At 40.7% G+C, this 17838-nt stretch overlaps 1 long non-coding RNA gene across 3 annotated transcripts in view; it reads right to left on the bottom strand.

The window, feature by feature from the left end:
- The window catches only part of LOC142665642 (uncharacterized), a 299137-nt gene that overhangs the window by 232688 nt on the left and 48611 nt on the right, over positions 1-17838 (bottom strand). The window lies entirely within an intron of this gene.

Genomic DNA, 17838 nt, shown 5'->3' with positions numbered 1-17838 from the left:
GCCTTTTAAACCCATGTGTTGAATAAATTCGTCCATAAAAAAACCTGGGAATCTGCACTAGCGGACACCGCCGGCAAATATTCGGCCATTGTATAGGTTATTTCAATTCTATGATGGCTGGTACAGGTGAGCGTTAACTTCACTCTTGCTGACATTATTTTACTTACTCCCTTCCTGCATGATTTTGATTTGACTATGCTACACCCCACTACCTTCACTTTTCTTAAACCCCCTCCCGCATGGAACGTTTTGCGATCCCGAAAATAAAATATGCTCCTGCCCATAAGCGCAATCCAGGCACACTACCACGGCAACAGTCTAATAAAGGAGTATGACAAATCTGTCCGAAAAACCTTGTTTTGTAAAAACTGTCAACAGCACAAAACTTTTTTATATATTGTTGTTTGTAGTTTTTTTCTACTGAAAGAAAAAAAAAACTTAAAAAAAAGGGGTGAAGAGGACCATAAACCCTTACATGTGTCTGTGTGTTTGCCTAATATTACAATTTCTTAAATGACTGGTTAATTGTGTGTTTATGCTGAATTGGATCCATGCCATCTTGCTCTGGTGTAAAAAAAAAAAAAAAAGAATTTAAAAAATAAACAAGTGAAATAAACATCCCGGATACTCCCATGTGGATGTCTTTTTGTTGCACCTTGTCATGTTACTTGTAACTTCATACTTTATTTTGTTTAGGTTTGGTACCTGCATCCACTAACTAAATAAATATACTTGTGTTCAAGGTGTATAATACTGGGCCCCAGGAACTGGACCAAAAAAAATAATAATAATAATAATTTATTGTATGCGATGTATCTGATGTGCCCAACCATGCCACAATCCTAGTGGGAAATGGCGCCATTCAGTGGAAAAAAGTCATTGTATGTGACTGATGTGCCCAGCCATGCCACAATCCTGGTGGGAAATGGCCTTTCAGTGGATTCCATGCAGCCAATTAATTTACAGGATGTGCAACTAGATTTTATTCTAGACTATTTTACAGTTTACATATAGAATTAATCTGCATAAAAAACAGAGTCACGTTGTAAATAGGGATGCACGATGCATCGAAAATTCGATACTGTTCCGATACTCTGCATCCCCAAATGGTTCGATACCGTTATTTCATGTATTTCGATACTTAGCTGTGCGGCCGCACAGCTCAGTATAGTAACACATGAATGTATAAGAGTGGGGCTGCGGCTGTGTAATACAGTCATTGCCGCGCTCCTGAGTTCTGACAAGTGCGCGGGGTCAGGATGATGCAATGCGGCCGGCGCTGCACTGAGCGGCGGCACTTAAGACAGAACATGGCGGGCGCACTGCAAAACACCCCCATGTTCTGTCTTCAGTGCCTGTGCCGCCGCTCATTAGTGCAGCGCCAGCCGCATCACCTCATGCTGACCGCGCGCGCACTGTCAGGAGCGGGGCAATGACTATTACACAGCCGCAGCCCCGCTGGCGGAGATCAGAGAAACCTCTTATCTCAGCCGTTATTCCCGTGAATGCTGCGATCACAGTGGACTGCAGCATTCAGGAGAAAATGAGAAGGGGGAGTGCCCCTTGGATCGCATCACAGGGACATACCATATATGGGCAGACAGCCCAGGGTCCATTGAAGGACCCCAGGGCTGTCCTACCATGTTTCCTGTTAGGGCATACTTCGGTATGTCCTAACAACTGCCTGTATACTATCCGTACACAGGTTAATGTACTGTAATATAGATATATACCAGTACATTACTATCAGTATATAGATATATGCCGGTACATTACTATCAGTATATAGATATATGCCAGTACATTACTATCAGTATATAGATATATACCAGTACATTACTATGAGTATATAGATATATGGCGGTACATTACTATCAGTATATAGATATATGCCAGTACATTACTATCAGTATATAGATATATACCAGTACATTACTATCAGTATATAGATATATGCCGGTACATTACTATCAGTATATAGATATATACCAGTACATTACTATCAGTATATAGATATATACCGGTACATTACTATCAGTATATAGATATATGCCAGTACATTACTATCAGTATATAGATATATACCAGTACATTACTATCAGTATATAGATATATGCCGGTACATTACTATCAGTATATAGATATATGCCGGTACATTACTATCAGTATATAGATATATGCCGGTACATTACTATCAGTATATAGATATATACCAGTACATTACTATCAGTATATAGATATAGGCCAGTACATTAAAGTTTAAAAAAATAAAGTAAAAACAAAGTAATCTTAAATTTAAAAAATACACACACCTTTTTTACAATAAACATTAAAATAAGTCTCAATACATAAAATATACACACATTCGGTATTGGCACTGCCGTAATAACCTGTGCAACTTTTTTTTTGCATAATTTATGATGTGTACGCTGTAAAAAATTAAACTGCTTTCTGTCACTTTGAGGCACGAGGTGTGATAAATTTAACCTCCATGTGCCTCACATTATTAGTAATTAACCCCATCATGTACCTTACACATTAACCCATTATGACTGAGAAACATGATGGGGTTAATTACTATTGTGAGGCACGTGGAGGTTAAATTCATCATCCCACCCCGTGCCTCATCAGAAAATGGAAGAACTTTTTTTTTTAATTACTGTTGGCAAAGTATCGAAATCGCAATACTAAACGTTCGGTATCAAAGTCCAAATTCTGGTATCGTGACATCCCTAGTTGTAAATACATTTATTATGTACTTATCCTGTGTTACATTGTGTTATACTCCAGAGCTGCACTCACTATTCTGCTGGTGGAGTCACTGTGTACATACATTACATTACTTATCCTGTACTGATCCCAAGTTACATCCTGTATTATACTCCAGAGCTGCACTCACTATTCTGCTGGTGGAGTCACTGTGTACATACATTACATTACTTATCCTGTACTGATCCCGAGTTACATCCTGTATTATACTCCAGAGCTGCACTCACTATTCTGCTGGTGGAGTCACTGTGTACATACATTACTTATCTTGTACTGATCCTGAGTTACATCCTGTATTATACTGCAGAGCTGCACTCACTATTCTGCTGGTGGAGTCACTGTGTACATACAATACTTATCCTGTACTGATCCGGAGTTACAGCCTGTATTATATTCCAGAGCAGCACACACTACTCTGCTGGTGGAGTCACTATGTACATACATTACTTATCCTGTACTGATCCTGAGTTACATCCTGTATTATACTCCAGAGCTGCACTCACTATTCTGCTGGTGGAGTCACTGTGTACATACATTACATTACTTATCCTGTACTGATCCTTAGTTACATCCTGTATTATACTCCAGAGCTGCACTCACTATTCTGCTGGTGGAGTCACTGTGTACATACATTACATTACTTATCCTGTACTGATCCTTAGTTACATCCTGTATTCTACTCCAGAGCTGCACTCACTATTCTGCTGGTGGAGTCACTGTGTACATACAATACTTATCCTGTACTGATCCGGAGTTACAGCCTGTATTATACTCCAGAGCAGCACACACTATTCTGCTGGTGGAGTCACTGTGTACATACATTACATATCCTGCACTGATCCGGAGTTAGACCTTTTAGCATTCACAAAAACGGGGGAAAAAAAGGTCAGAAAAAGTGATGAACAGGAAAGGGAAAATGTTTGTAGTAGAACCAGATATAAACACACAAGGTCATAAGTCATGAGAACACATTGCAGCTAGAGACATATCTACCACTAGAATAGTCACCCCCACTTCCCAATTGAAACCTCAGATACCTGAACCTCCACTTCTCCAGGACTGGTACAGGTTATATCCCCACTTTAACCCTATCTCAGGTATCAATATGGAAAAGACTAAGGGAAGGATCCCAGTTGTATCCAGATCTTAAACCTGTTATCTAAAGAGGGTAGGAGTCAATGTTCCTTCTAAGTCTTGGCAGCTCCTGAGTAGGGCATTTAGGGAGCAGGTCAGGTCTCCACCAACGGTGGGCGATCTGATGACCTAAAGTAATACCCCAGTAAACTAATATAGCGACTAAATAAGAGAAGAAAACTTATGTTGAATTAGTTTTAATTACTTTATTTAATACTATAATATTACAAGTAAAGCAGTAAAATAGAGAGTTATAACCACCAATTATAGGCAGCCATGAAAGAATCCCTCATTACACCACTGTCCCTATAGTGCCACAGACCCCCTGTAGAAAGCGCCACACAGAACCCCCAGTAGATAGTGCCCGACAGCCCAATGTACATAGTACCCCATGTTCATACTGTATATACTGCCACAGACCCCCCTTGTATATACTGCCACACAGCCCCCCTTGTATATACTGCCACACAGTAGCCCCTTGTAGATGGTGCCACACAGACCCCCCAGTAGATACCCTATGTTTATACTGTACATACTGCCACACAGAACCCCCTTGTATATACTGCCACACAGCCCCCCCACCTTGTAGATAGCCACACACAGCCCCCCCCTTATAGATAGCGCCACACAGACCCCCCCAGTAGATAATACCCCATGTTTATACTGTACATACTGCCACACAGACCCCCCTTGTATATACTGCCACACAGCCCCCCACCTTGTAGATAGCGCCACACAGACACCACCAGTAGATAATACCCCAGGTTGATACTGTATATACTGCCACACAGACCCCCCTTGTATATACTGCCACACAGGCCCCCCCCCCGCATTTGTAGCTAGCCCCACACAGCCCCCTCCCCCTTGTAGCTAGCCCCACACAGCCCCCTCCCCCTTGTAGCTAGCCCCACACAGCCCCCCCTTGTAGATCTCCACACACAGCCCCATGCATATACTGCCACACAGCCCATTTGTAGATAGCCACACGCATCCCCCCATTTGTAGATAGCCACACTAAGCCCCCCATTTGTAGATAGCCATACACAGCCCCCCACCTTGTAGATAGCCATACACAGCCCCCCACTTTGTAGATAGCCATACACAGCCCCCCACCTTGTAGATTGTTACACACAGCCCCCCCCTTGTAGATTGTTACACACAGCCCCCCCCCCCCTTTTCACGGTGGCCCAGTCTAAGCCCTACACGGGTATCTAATGACAGCCGGGCTCCTGCTCCACCGGCCACGATCGAAGTTTACTTTGATCGCGGCCGTTCAACCCGTCAAATGGCGTGGTCATTACCGACCGCAGAAATTAAATAGTTTGCAGAGGGAGTGCGCTCCCCCTGTCACCCATCGGCGGCCCGCAAATGCAATCCCGGGCCTCCGGTGTCATGGCAGCCAGGGGCCTGATAAAGGCCCACAGGTCTGCTCTGGGCACATGCCTATTAGGACATGCCAGAGGCATGTCCTAATAGATTGCATCAGGTTTACTGCTTTGGTTTCTGAAGATCATAGTAAAGTCCCCTAGTGGGAATAATAAAATAAATAATAAATGTGAAATAAAAACATTATAAAAAGGACAGTAAAAAAAATAAAACCATTTTTTCCATAAAAAGTGGTTTTATTTAGTAAAAGTAAAAAATAAAAAACTACACAGGATATTGCCGCAACTGTAATCACCCAAACAAAAGTTAAGATGTAATTTGAACCGCAAGGTGAGCACCATAAAAAAAAAAAAAGTGTGAAATTGCTGTATTTTTCCATTGTCCCCCCAAAAAAAGTCATGATAAAAGTTAATCAATAAGTCCAACATACCCAAAAACAGTACCAATCAAAACTACGTCTTGTCCCGCAAAAAAAAGCCCTCCTATAACTACGTTGACGGAAAAATAAAAAATTACGGCTCTTGGGAAGAGACGATTCAAAAATAAATAATTTTAGTTCTAAAGTTTTTATTGTGCATAAGCGTAAAACAAAAAAACCTCCACATGTGGTATCGTCGTAATCGTACCGACCCATAGAATAAAGGTAACGTGTTTATGCCGCACAATGAACAGCGTCAATTTAAAACGCATAAAACTATGGCGGAATTTCAGGGTTTTGTTCTACTCCCCCCAAAATTAAATCTAAAAACGCTATCTACCCCAAAATGGTGCTATTAAAAAGGACAACTAATCCCGCAAAAATAACAAGTCCTCATACAGCTATGTTGATGGAAGAATACAAAAGTTATAGCGCTTTGAATGCGACTATAGAAAAACAAAAAAAAAATTGCTTAGTCATTAGGGCCTAAAATAGGCCGGTCACTATGTGTTATGGTACAGGAGTCCCCTGGTCTAACAAAACTGTGTGAATGCTTCTTATTTGCTTTTACCATTGGGTTGGCCACCTAATGCTGTATTTATTCTTCCCTTTATGTTTTGCCACCTGGGAACATTCTACCAAAACTAAGGAAATACTCCCAACAATATGAGCCTATATGTTAAACTACTAATGTATCAAACTTTTTCCCTTACCTGCATTGGTGCAGCTGCAACAGGGTGAGCACTCTGAGCTAATAAGAGACAGGCCTGCAGACACTCTAGTCTTTTATAGTGAAATTTGCATGGGATTGTGGGAGTTTTGTTGTTATAAAAGGTCACAATGAATCAGCAATCAGAGGTAGTGGAGAATGGTGATGGGAAAGGTGTGTTGGGAATAAGATGGAAGGTGGTAGAATTGCAACAGCCTAATGTTTAACCCTTTTTTTTTTTTGCTGAAGCCAGTTTTTGGATTTTCACTTTTGTTTTTCCTTTTCCAAAGCCATGACTTTATATATTTTTCCATCACTTTTGCTGTAAGAGGGCTTTTTTTTTTTTTTTTGCATGGGAAGTTGTACATTTTTATGGCACCATTTATTATAGTGGGAAATTGATAGAAAAAAAATGTTCCTCAATCTTTTGAGGGGTGGTTTAGTGTTCACCGTGTGATAAACCGCATGTTGATTTTATTCTGTGGGTCAATATGATTATGGTGATACCAAACTTATATAGTTTGTGTTTAATTACTTTTTATAAGGAAAAATCCCAATTGTTAAAAATAATTTTTGACTTGTTGCCATCTTCTAAGAGCCCTAACTTTTTATTCTGTCGCTTTTTGAGCGGTGTGAGGGCCTATTTGTTGTGGGGCGAGCAGTAATTTGTTTGTACCATTTTGGGGTACATGAGACTTTTTGGTCCGGTTTTTTTTTTTGTTTTTTTTTGGGGGGGGGGATATGAAGTGACCAAAAAATCTGCGATTCTGGTGGTTGGAGTGCTTGCATGATATACTGCAGTACTAGTGTATTGCAGTGTATCGAGATACTGACCCTCTCCATAAGAGTACAAAGATGGGAGGGTGCATTTGGAACATTAGAGGCCCGCCCCCGTTTATAGAAATTTAAATGCTGCATTTACTATTGACCGCAGCATTCAACAGGTAATCTAGTGGGATCACGCTTGTTACCCTAAAGTGTCGGCTGTAACACAGAGCTCGTTCCCTCCACCTGACGTGTGTGTGTATACACACACAGCGGATATCTGTAAGGGGTTAAGGATTATGCTGCACAAATTATGCATCTTCTTCCTATTTAGTAGTTAGATTTTTTTTTGGGGGGGGGGGGGTTTGTTTTTTAAAGGACTGTTTAAAATTCCTTTTGGATTATATTTTTATCTAGCAAGTTTGGTGTTTTTTCATTGGAAAATCTCATGCTTCACACAGACAACAGGGAAATAGACCTTGGGGAAACAGAGTAAGGCCTCGTGCACACGACCGCGTTCAGTCCACGATATACGAACCAAATGTCGGCTGCATTTCCCAGACCGAACAGTTCAGGTAACTGGGCTCCTAGCATCATAGTTATGTCCCATGTTTCAGTATGGGACAGTATTACCGCGGGGAGGCAGTGACACCTAGCATCATACATAACTATAATGCTAGGACCTAGCCCAGCTCCCTGAAATGCAATCGGTCTGGGATATGTGGCCGACATGTGGTCCGTATGTCACAGACCGAACACAGTTGTGTGCACGAGGCCTAAGGCAGAAAGATCCTGATGAGGCAAAGTGACAGGATCTGTGCTTCCATTGTGGACTGCAGGGAAACCTTAAAAGAAATTGTCCTAAACTAGCTCTGTCCCCAAACCCAAATTCAGGTAGTACAACAAGGTTATGATGACTACCAAAAAGGCAATCCAGTGTCCCCCTTCCCCATGTTGCCCATTAACCCTTTCAGGACCAGATTAATTCTTGTTTTTATGCTTTTGTTTTTCCCGCCTACAAAGTCATAACTTTTTTTGTTTTCATTGACAGCAATATGAGGGCTTCATTTTTCAGGACAATTTGTACTATTTAATATTCTGTGCGATGTACTGGGAAGCTTGAAAAAAAAAACTCCGAATGGGGTGTAATCGGGAAAAAAACCAGCAGTTCTGCCACTTTCTTTTGGGTTTCTTTTTGCTGTGTTCAATGTACGGTGACCGTGGCACTACCTTTATTCTGCGGGTCAGTGCGATCATGTTGATACCAAATTCATAGTTTTTATGTTTTACTACCTTTTAAAAAAATAAAAAAAAAAATTTGCATTGCCATACTGTGACCCACATTACTATATATATATATATATATAATGTAGTTTTTATTAATGCCACTTTAGGGAATGTCTGGCGTTTCGATCAGTTTTTGTTTTTGGTGGGGGTTGAATTGGCAAAAAAACAGTTTCGGCTATTTTGGCCCTATTTATTTTTTTTCGCCGCTACAACATTCACCATATTGGATACTTTTATAGTTTGGCCGTTTTTGGACGCGGGGATACCTAATGTGGTTTGTTTTATATTTTTATGTGATCTAGGGAAAGGGGGGGTGATTTGAATTTTTATTTAGCCCCTGTGACTGAGCCTGCGATCATTAAGTCGCTTTTGCCATAGACTGCAATATCACTATATTGCAGTCTATGGCTGAATTAGTGCATTGCTATTGAGACCTGCCACAGGCAGGTCTCGATAGCAATCTTCCTATAACAGGGCTGGTAGTGTGCACATGGCTCCCAGCTGCTATAGGAGTACAGACTCCCGTGATATCGCTGCTTGGGAGCCGGTGACTGGCCCTGAAGCAAGAGGGGCAGTAAAAACCCCTCACAAGCTGGTGGTCGCATCTGAGGGGTTAAATGCTTGTGATCAGAAAATGTTCTAATAGCAAGAATTGCTGCTGGGACCCTGCTTCTGAGCGTGCACCATCTCTAAATACCCTTTCCTGACTTAAATAAGCATATTAGCAACGGGAAAGAGTTAATATAGAAGCTGAGCCTAATGCCCAAGTGGAATTCGCTTCCGCAAGGCAAGTTCCTACGCTCCCTAGTGGATGTTGCAGCAGCCAGAACCGTTTTGAAAAGGGCAGAAGTTACTATAAAACTAATATCAGAGAAATTTAATTTGACTGCTGAGAAACTGACAATACTTCAGCAGGTCAAGGAGGCAATTTTTAGCTGCACCACTAGTGCACCAGCATTCGGCATACATGTACCAGACAACACAAACCTTTTAGCCTCTTGTCACGAGACAAAAGGACATGCATGTCCTTACACAGCTACTTGGGTCAAAACAAGCACCACTGGAGTACTACTCTGTACATGTAGACCCTGTGTTGAGAGAGGCACTGTCCTGCAATAGCACTTTTAAAAGATAAATTAAGAGATATTGTACTTGAGAGCCCTTTCTCCATACAGGTACCACATTCAGTACAGGAAATTTTGGCACAGGCCAGTACAAAACATTATCAGCTGCAAGACTACCCTCACCATCAAAAGATACAGTTCTGAACCAAACTATGGAACTGTGGAGTGGAGTATGGGGGGGGGCTAGAATAGACAGATGTGTACGAGACCGCATTAGAGATTAGAAGATGGTACTGTAGAGGCAAAGGTGATCATAAAATACCACACTTCTCATTTGATGCTCCAATGACCTGCATGTTTCTTTTGAATTAACCCCTACCCGCTCAATTACATAACTGTACGTCCTGGCGAGGACTTTCTTCCGGCACCAGGACGAACGTTACCGGTTTGTGTCGGGGAACCTGACAGTTGACACTCCCCTTTTGCCGGCCAGCGGTGAAACGCCAGCAATTTCGTCAACTAACCCCTTGCCGTATTTAAGGGGTTTGTAGCAGATCGGCACCCCCATGATGCAATCGTTGGGTTAGGGGGGTGCCGATGGTTGGCATGGCAAATGGAGGTCTGCCACATACGGAAGCCTAGGCGGACCAGCCTCTGGCTGGTCCTAATAAGCTTCCTGTCAGTGTCACACTGACAGCTATAATACATTACACTATGTACGTAGTGTAATGTATTGCAGCAGACATCAATATGGCAGGTCTTCAAGTCTCCTAGGTGGACAAAAAAAAAAAGTTAAGAATGTTGTATAAACGTGTAAAAATAGAAGTTATAAATTAAAAAAACAAACTGCCTTTTTTTCCTATGAAAAGTATTTTATAGGGCAAAAATAAGAAGCCATTGAAGTACACACATTTGGTATCACCGTGTTCCTAACGACCTAAACTATAAGGTTATTTGTCCTGCACAGTGAACACCGCAAAAAATAAAATGATGCCAGAATCTCTGTTTTGGTCACCACCCCTCCCAAAATATAGCAAAAGTGATCAAAAAGTCGCATGTACTTACACAGCTTTTTTGACTGATAAATAAAGTTATGGCGCTCAGAATATGGTGATACAAATATTAAATTATATATATATTTTTTTATTCAAAAAATGTATACATATGAGATCGCCTTAATTGTATCGACCTGCAGAATAAAGTAATATTGTTTGAGAGTCCGTTGTAGCGATGCAGCATACTACACCATGACGTTCTACAATGCCTCCTCCCCTTTTTTATTTTATTTTTTTAAATCTTTCTCTCACCTTCTATTCTACCTCCTTTCTTACTCTCCCTCCTCTTCTAGTCCTTCTACTTGCCCTGTCTATTGATTACTTTACTCCAAGTGTTATTAGCTATTTGTATATTGCCACACACCCCCTATGTGAGTAGGGGCTACTGACCTGATTTATTCAACATGTATAGCGCCTTTTATATTTCTTTTTTGTTTGTGTACTTTGTATCCCTTATGCTATGAAAATGGACCGTTTAGATCATATAAATAAAGAATTTTAAAAAAAATGTAAATAAAAAAAATCGCATGTCCCCCAAAATGGTACCAATGAAAACTACAGATTGTCCAGTAACAAATCAGCCATAACACAGCTCCGTTGAAGGAAAAAAAAAAAGTTCTGGCTCTCCGAATATGGCGATACGTTTTGTGCCTGGCCCTGCTGTAATGTCTGAAATTGGCTGAAGTGGTGACGAGAGGGATGTTAGTGCACGCAGAGCTTAATTGATTATAGATTCTGTTAACCTGTTCCCTGCCAGGGAACACAGAAGTTATAATCAATTAGATATAAAAAAAAATAATTGTAGTTCTGATAACAAAAGTATTTGCAGAGGTTAAAAGTTGTTACGTACAATTATAGCAATATGTTAAAAAGCTATTAATTTAATAAATTATATTTGTTTATATAATCTCTTGTTATTACTGTTAAATAAATTGAAAAAAAATAAGGGAATCGAGATTCAAATCTAAAATCGCCCCTACTGTTGGAAAAAATATATATTTTTATTTTTTCGTCAAAATCGGCCAGCCCTAGTCCAGGCAAATGAAAAATGCCTTGAGTGTCGTTTCCAAAATGGGGTGACTTCTTTGGGGCTTCCACTGTATCTCAGGCTTTTGCAAATGCAACGTAGCGCCCAAAAACCCTTCCAGCAAAATCTGCATGCCAAATAGTGCCCCTACCTTTCTGAGCCCTGCCGTGTGTCTGAACGGCAGTGTATGACCACATGTGGAGTATTGTCGTATTCGGGAGAAATCACTTTACAAATGTTGTGGTGCTTTTTCTCCTTTTTATCCCTTGTGCAAATTAGAAAATGCAACATTTTAATGGAAAAAATGTTGATTTTCATTTTAATAAATTCTGTAAAAGACCTGTGGGGTCTAAATGCTCACTATACCCCTATATAGATTCCGTAAGGGGGTAGTTTCCCAAATGAGGATACTTTTGGGGTGTTTCCACTGTTTTGGTCCATCAGGGGCTTTGCAAATGCGACATAGCACCCGAAAACCATTCCAGCAAAACTTGAGCTCCAAAAGCCAAATGGCGCTCCTTCCCTTCTGAGCTCTGCCGTGGGTCCAAACAGCAGTTTATTACCACATATGGGGTATTGCCGTAATCGGGAGAAATTTATTTACAAATGTTGGGGTGCTTTTTCTCCTTTTATTCTTTGTAAATATTAAAAATGTCACGTTTTTTTTACCACATATGGGGTATTGCCGTAATCGGGAGAAATTTATTTACAAATGTTGGGGTGCTTTTTCTCCTTTTATTCTTTGTAAATATTAAAAATGTCACGTTTTTTTTCAGGAAAAAAAAAAGTAGATTTTCATTTTCACAGACTAATTACAATAAATTTAGCAAAAATCCTGTTGGGTAAAACTGCTAACTATAACCCTAGATAAATTCCTTGAGCAGTGAAATTTCCAAAATGGGGTCACTTTTTGGGGGTTTCCCATTTTTGGCATCCCAAGACCTCTTCAAACTGGACATAGTGACTAAAATATATTCTAACAAACAGGAGGCCCACCAGGTGCTCCTTTGCTTCTGAGGTCTGTGCTTCAGTCCATTAGCACACTATGCCCATATGTGGGTTATTTCTTAGAACTGCAGAATCTGGGCAATAAATATTGAGTTGCATTTCTCTCGAAAAATTTCCTGTGGTACAAAAAAAAATGTATTCCAATTGAATTTTGGCAACAAAAAATTTACATTTCTACGTTTCACCTCTACTTTGCTTTAATTCCTCTGAAAAGGGGAAAACAGGTTAAGAAACTTTCTAAATGCTGTTTGAATACTGTCAGGGGTGCAGTTTTTAAAATGATTTATGGGGTGTTTCTAATATATAAAGCCCTCAAATCCACTTCAGAACTGAACTGGTCCATTGCAAAAATAGGTTTTGTACATTTTCTTGAAAATGTGAGGCATTGCTGCTAAACTTATAACCCTTGTAACGGCCTAGAAAAATAAAAAGACGTTAAAAAAAACAACGATGTAAGCATATGGGAAATGTTAACTAGTAACTATTTTGTGTGGTATTACTATCTGTCTTACAAGCAGATAAATTTAATTTTCGAAAACTGCTAATTTTTGCAAATCTTCTCTAAATTTTGGTGTTTGCTAGAAATAAATACTGAATTTATCGAACAAACTTTTCCACTAACAAAGTACAATATGTCGTGAGAAAACCATCTCAGAATTGCTTGGATAGATAAAAAACTTTCAAAGTTATTATCACATAAAGTAACACGTCAGACGAAAAAACTGGCTGTGTCCACAAGGCCAAAAAGGCTCTGTCCTGGAGGGGTTAATGAAACAAGAAGCTGATAATGTGGTGGAAACAGCCAAATGCAGATCTTGAGCTTTTTGTATATGGATCCAGATCATATCACAACGGAGAACCAAAGATAATGTTACCACCCTGCATGAAATTTTGATTCAGCAAGCACTCGGATTTCGGTCCAGGAGGTGGAGCTAAAGGAACTCACTGCAGCGTGTGCACATGCCTTGGGTCAAAATGTAAATATTACAGACAACGTATGCCTTTGGTGTTGCACTTAACTCCTTCCCGACATTTGACGTATCTAAACGTCATAGCCGGGTAGTGGAAGTATGGAGCGGGCTCACGGAGTGGACCCACTCCATACGATGCGGGTTTCGGCTGTGGGTTTTACAGTAACGAGTGGGATGGCGCTCGAGCGCGATCCCTGCTCGTTTAACCCATTAAATGTCGTGGTCAATAGCGACCACGGCATTTAAATCGTTAGAAAGAGGGGGGTGACCCCCTCTAGCAGCTCATCGCGCCCCCCGCAATGCAATAGCGGGGTGGCGATGGTTGCTATAGCTGCCTGGGGGCCTAATGAAGGCCCCCAGGTCCGCCATCTTTGTGCTCCTATTAAGCCCTGCCTCTGACAGGGCTTAATAGAAGCCTGTCAGAAAGATGATATACTGCAATACATTAGTATTGCAGTGTATAGTGCAAGCGATCCAATGATCGCTGGTTGAAGTCCCCTAGGGGGACTAATAAAAAAAAAAAGTAAAAATTAGTACAATAAAGAGGGGTTTTTTTTATGTGAAAAAAAATATTAAAATTTAAAAAAAACAAAAAACTTTTCACATTCTCCCCCAAGAGCATAGTAAAAAAACATAAATAAACAAACATAATTGGATTCGCCGCATCCGTATATCCAATATATCATTATTTAACCTGCATGGTGTACGCCATAAAAAAACATAAAACTGGGAAAAACGCCACAATCACTATTATTTTGGTCACCTCATCTCCCACAATAAATGGAATAAAAAGTGATCAAAACGTCACATGTACCCCAAAATGGTATCATTAAAAACTACAGCTTATCCCGCAAAACAGAAGCCGTCATACCACTTAATCGACGGAAAAATAAAAAAGTTATGGTTCTCAGAATTTGGCGATACAAAATAAATAAAAAAATTTACACTTCGTTTTTTACTTGTAAAAGTAGTAAAATATAAAAAAACTATATATATTTGGTATCGCTGTAATCGTATTGACCCGCAGAATAAAATTAACATGTTGTTTTAATTGCAGTGAATTCCGTAAAAACAAGGCACAAAAAACAATGGAGGAATCGCTGTTTTCTTCATTTTCTACCCCACAAATAATTTTTTTCCCGTTTCCTAGTACATTAAATGGCTCTACGAATAACTACAACTCCTCCCACAAAAATCAAGCCTTCATAGGACTATATTGACGGAAAAATAAAAGTTATGGCTTTTGGAAGGTGGGGTGGAAAAAACAATTTAAATATGAAAGTTGTTTACGGCGGGAAGGGGTTAATTATGGCCCAATTTGGAGGAGCAGAGATTTTGTTGGCTCATAAGGTAAACCTCTGAAAAACAGTGAAGCTATAGCAGGCCCGTTCAGAGCCTTAGATTCCTAAAAAGGTAGCAATTATAAAAGTCCAGCCACATACAAAGGAACAGTCGCCTGAGGTCATAGGTAACCGAAGGGCAGATGAGGTGGCCAAGGCAGCTGCACGGATGCCCCTCCCCACAAAATGCTATATGAACTTGAAGCAGGACCACTCCAAAAACAGGCTAATTTGGAAGGAAAAAGGGGCAAAAGAGAGCTATGGCAGACAGAAGGTAAACTGTGCCTATCCATGGTTCTATACCCTATTTTGACACATGCACCAAAATATGTGGCCAATTAAGCAATGGTAAATTTAGTTTCCAGGTACTGAGTTGCCCCTGGGTACAACAACACTGCTACCCGATATGTGCAGACATGTCTTCTCTGTGCCAGCCATAACACAAGGAGAATAGTAAAAGTGCACGAGAAGCATATCCCAAGGCCACTATCCGTTCCAGCGACTGCAGATTGATTACTCACAGCTAGTCAAGGTTGGTTGGTATGAATGTCCTTGACGAACATCTCAAAGCTATGATATCGAAGCATTTTTATGTGCGTATTACAAAATCAATAGCCAACCCTACTGAACAACTATATTTGTGGCTATTGTACAGATGCTACAATGCCACCGTATTAGGGCCATCTGAAACCGGCCTACATTACAAGTCATATTCCAGGTGAAGCCACGACCCAAAACCACACCGCTTTTTTACCTTGGAAACTCATTCTGGTCTATTCATAAAGTTCCTATAAAGGTCTCCATAAATGCAAAGACTTGAGCCTGATTATTCACTGGCTCAGATGGACTAAACAAATGGTGCCGACTGAAGGCCAACAGCCAAAAGCATAACAATGGAAGTCCTAGTTTTCCTTTCATGGCTATGTCTAGTTTTGGAATAAACTGGAATATGATACCACTTGTGTTCGCAAGCTAAAATGGCTCAAGGGTTTAGGAGGCTTGTGATCATCTATGTGACGCAGGTTCTCCTAGTTCAAATCTCCCTGTGGTCTTATATGACTTTGAGTGCTTCTTGATGTTACTTCCTTGGATGTTTTAGAAAACCACCACTTTTTCTACAAACTCAGATTTAGGTAGAGTTTGTTTAGGGAGTAGCTTGAAAACTGAAATTGATTGGGACAACTGTAACAGTCAGGGTGGTGCTGTGAAGAGGAAGCCTATCGTGTCTTGAGTGTTTTTGCTTCTTTTCCCATTTCTGCCTCTTGATAGATTGCATTCATCTGGTATTTGTTATTATTTCTAGCAAGTGGGTTATACTATGCTTTCCAAGTTCTAGCCCCACTGCTCTTGTTAGTATGGTATATTGCTTTATGAGAACATTGAAGATCATTGTATTTATCTGGCTAGCACCCTCAGTCATGATCTGGTCCATGGTATAGGGGAAATTACACAAGACTATGGTGTGAGAACCTGGAGTTCTAGCCCCACGAGCAAACTTTATGATCTTGTTAATAATTATCACATTGAGTAACACCATGGATGAGGAGATGGCAATGGCAAAGTTGACTGTGGTGGTCGGTGTGGAGTTGGCAAAGGTGAAGTGACAGTGGTGGCCGATGCGGAAGTGGCAAAGGTGGCCAGCGCTCCGGGTTGGTCATGAGGCGTGTCCAATGGTTTTTAACTTTGGACTCAATTTTTCTTAAACTGTATTAATCTTGCTTACAGTACTATTGACCCTTGGTAAGAAGTCAGACGACTCGGTTGATGCCCATGGTTGAACTTGATATTGGCTCCTTGTTGAGGATTGCTTGGGATGACCAGTGCTACGCAAATAATTTGAAGCAGCAGTGTTAGGAACCGGGTGGACGGCTGCCCTTGAAGGTTGTTTTGTGAAGAATGAAATGTCTTAGCTGCAAGAACATCTGAAGTCCAGGGCTGAGTTGGAGATGATTGATCTTAGTATCTTCTTTTTTGCTTCTCTAAATGTTCCATCCCTTGATGTACCTGTCTTAGGACTTTTATACTCTTCTTTGTGTAACTTTTCCTTTATTTTAGACTGATAATTACAAAAATCACCTATGTATTTCAGATCTGGCTGTGGGTCAGTGGTAAGTGCAGCGGCTTGAATAGTAAGAAGAAGTCATTGGTTCTAGCCCCATCTGCTATTTCATTTGTTTCCAGGTTCTAGTCCCGCTGTGCTTGTTAGTATTTTATATGGAGAACATTGTATTTATCTGGCGAGTTCCATCAGTTATGATCTGGTCCAGGGTATAGGGGAAAAAGACAAGACTATGGTGTAGGAACCTGGAGTTCTAGCCCCAGGAGGGAACTTTATGATCTTATTAATATTTATCACATTGAGTAAAACAGGAAGTGGTGGCAGAGGTGACCTTGGCAGCCAAATGTGGCGGATGCAGACATGGCAAAGGTGACCGTGATGGCTGATAGGGAAGTGGCAAAGGGGGCCAGGGCTCGGAGAGTTGGTCATGAGGCGCGGCCAATGGTTTGAATATTTGCACTTGCTTTTTCTTTAACTGTAATAATATTGCTTACATTGTTGACTATTAATCCTTGGTTTGGGGTAAGAAGTTGGACGACCCGGGTGATGCCCATGGTTGAACTTGATGTTGGCTCTCTGATATAGTTGGTCCATGTTGCTCTTTGCTTGGGATGACCCGAACTACACTAATAATTTGAAGCTGTTGGTGTTAGGAACGGGGCGGTCGGCTGATCTAGAACATGTTCTATGAAGTATGAGAAGTCTTAGCTGCAGGAACATCTGAAGTCCTGTGCTGAGTTGCAGCCGACTGACCTTAGGATTTTCTTTTTTTTGTCTCTCAATGCCCCATCCCCTGATGAACAGTCTTAGGACTTTAAGATTCTTCTTTGTGTAACTTATCATTTA

Source organism: Rhinoderma darwinii, chromosome 13 (assembly GCF_050947455.1).
Source record: "Rhinoderma darwinii isolate aRhiDar2 chromosome 13, aRhiDar2.hap1, whole genome shotgun sequence".
Classification (NCBI taxonomy): domain Eukaryota; kingdom Metazoa; phylum Chordata; class Amphibia; order Anura; family Rhinodermatidae; genus Rhinoderma; species Rhinoderma darwinii.
The sequence above is the reverse complement of the archived record's forward strand: the minus strand, read 5'-3'. Positions and strand labels throughout refer to the sequence as shown.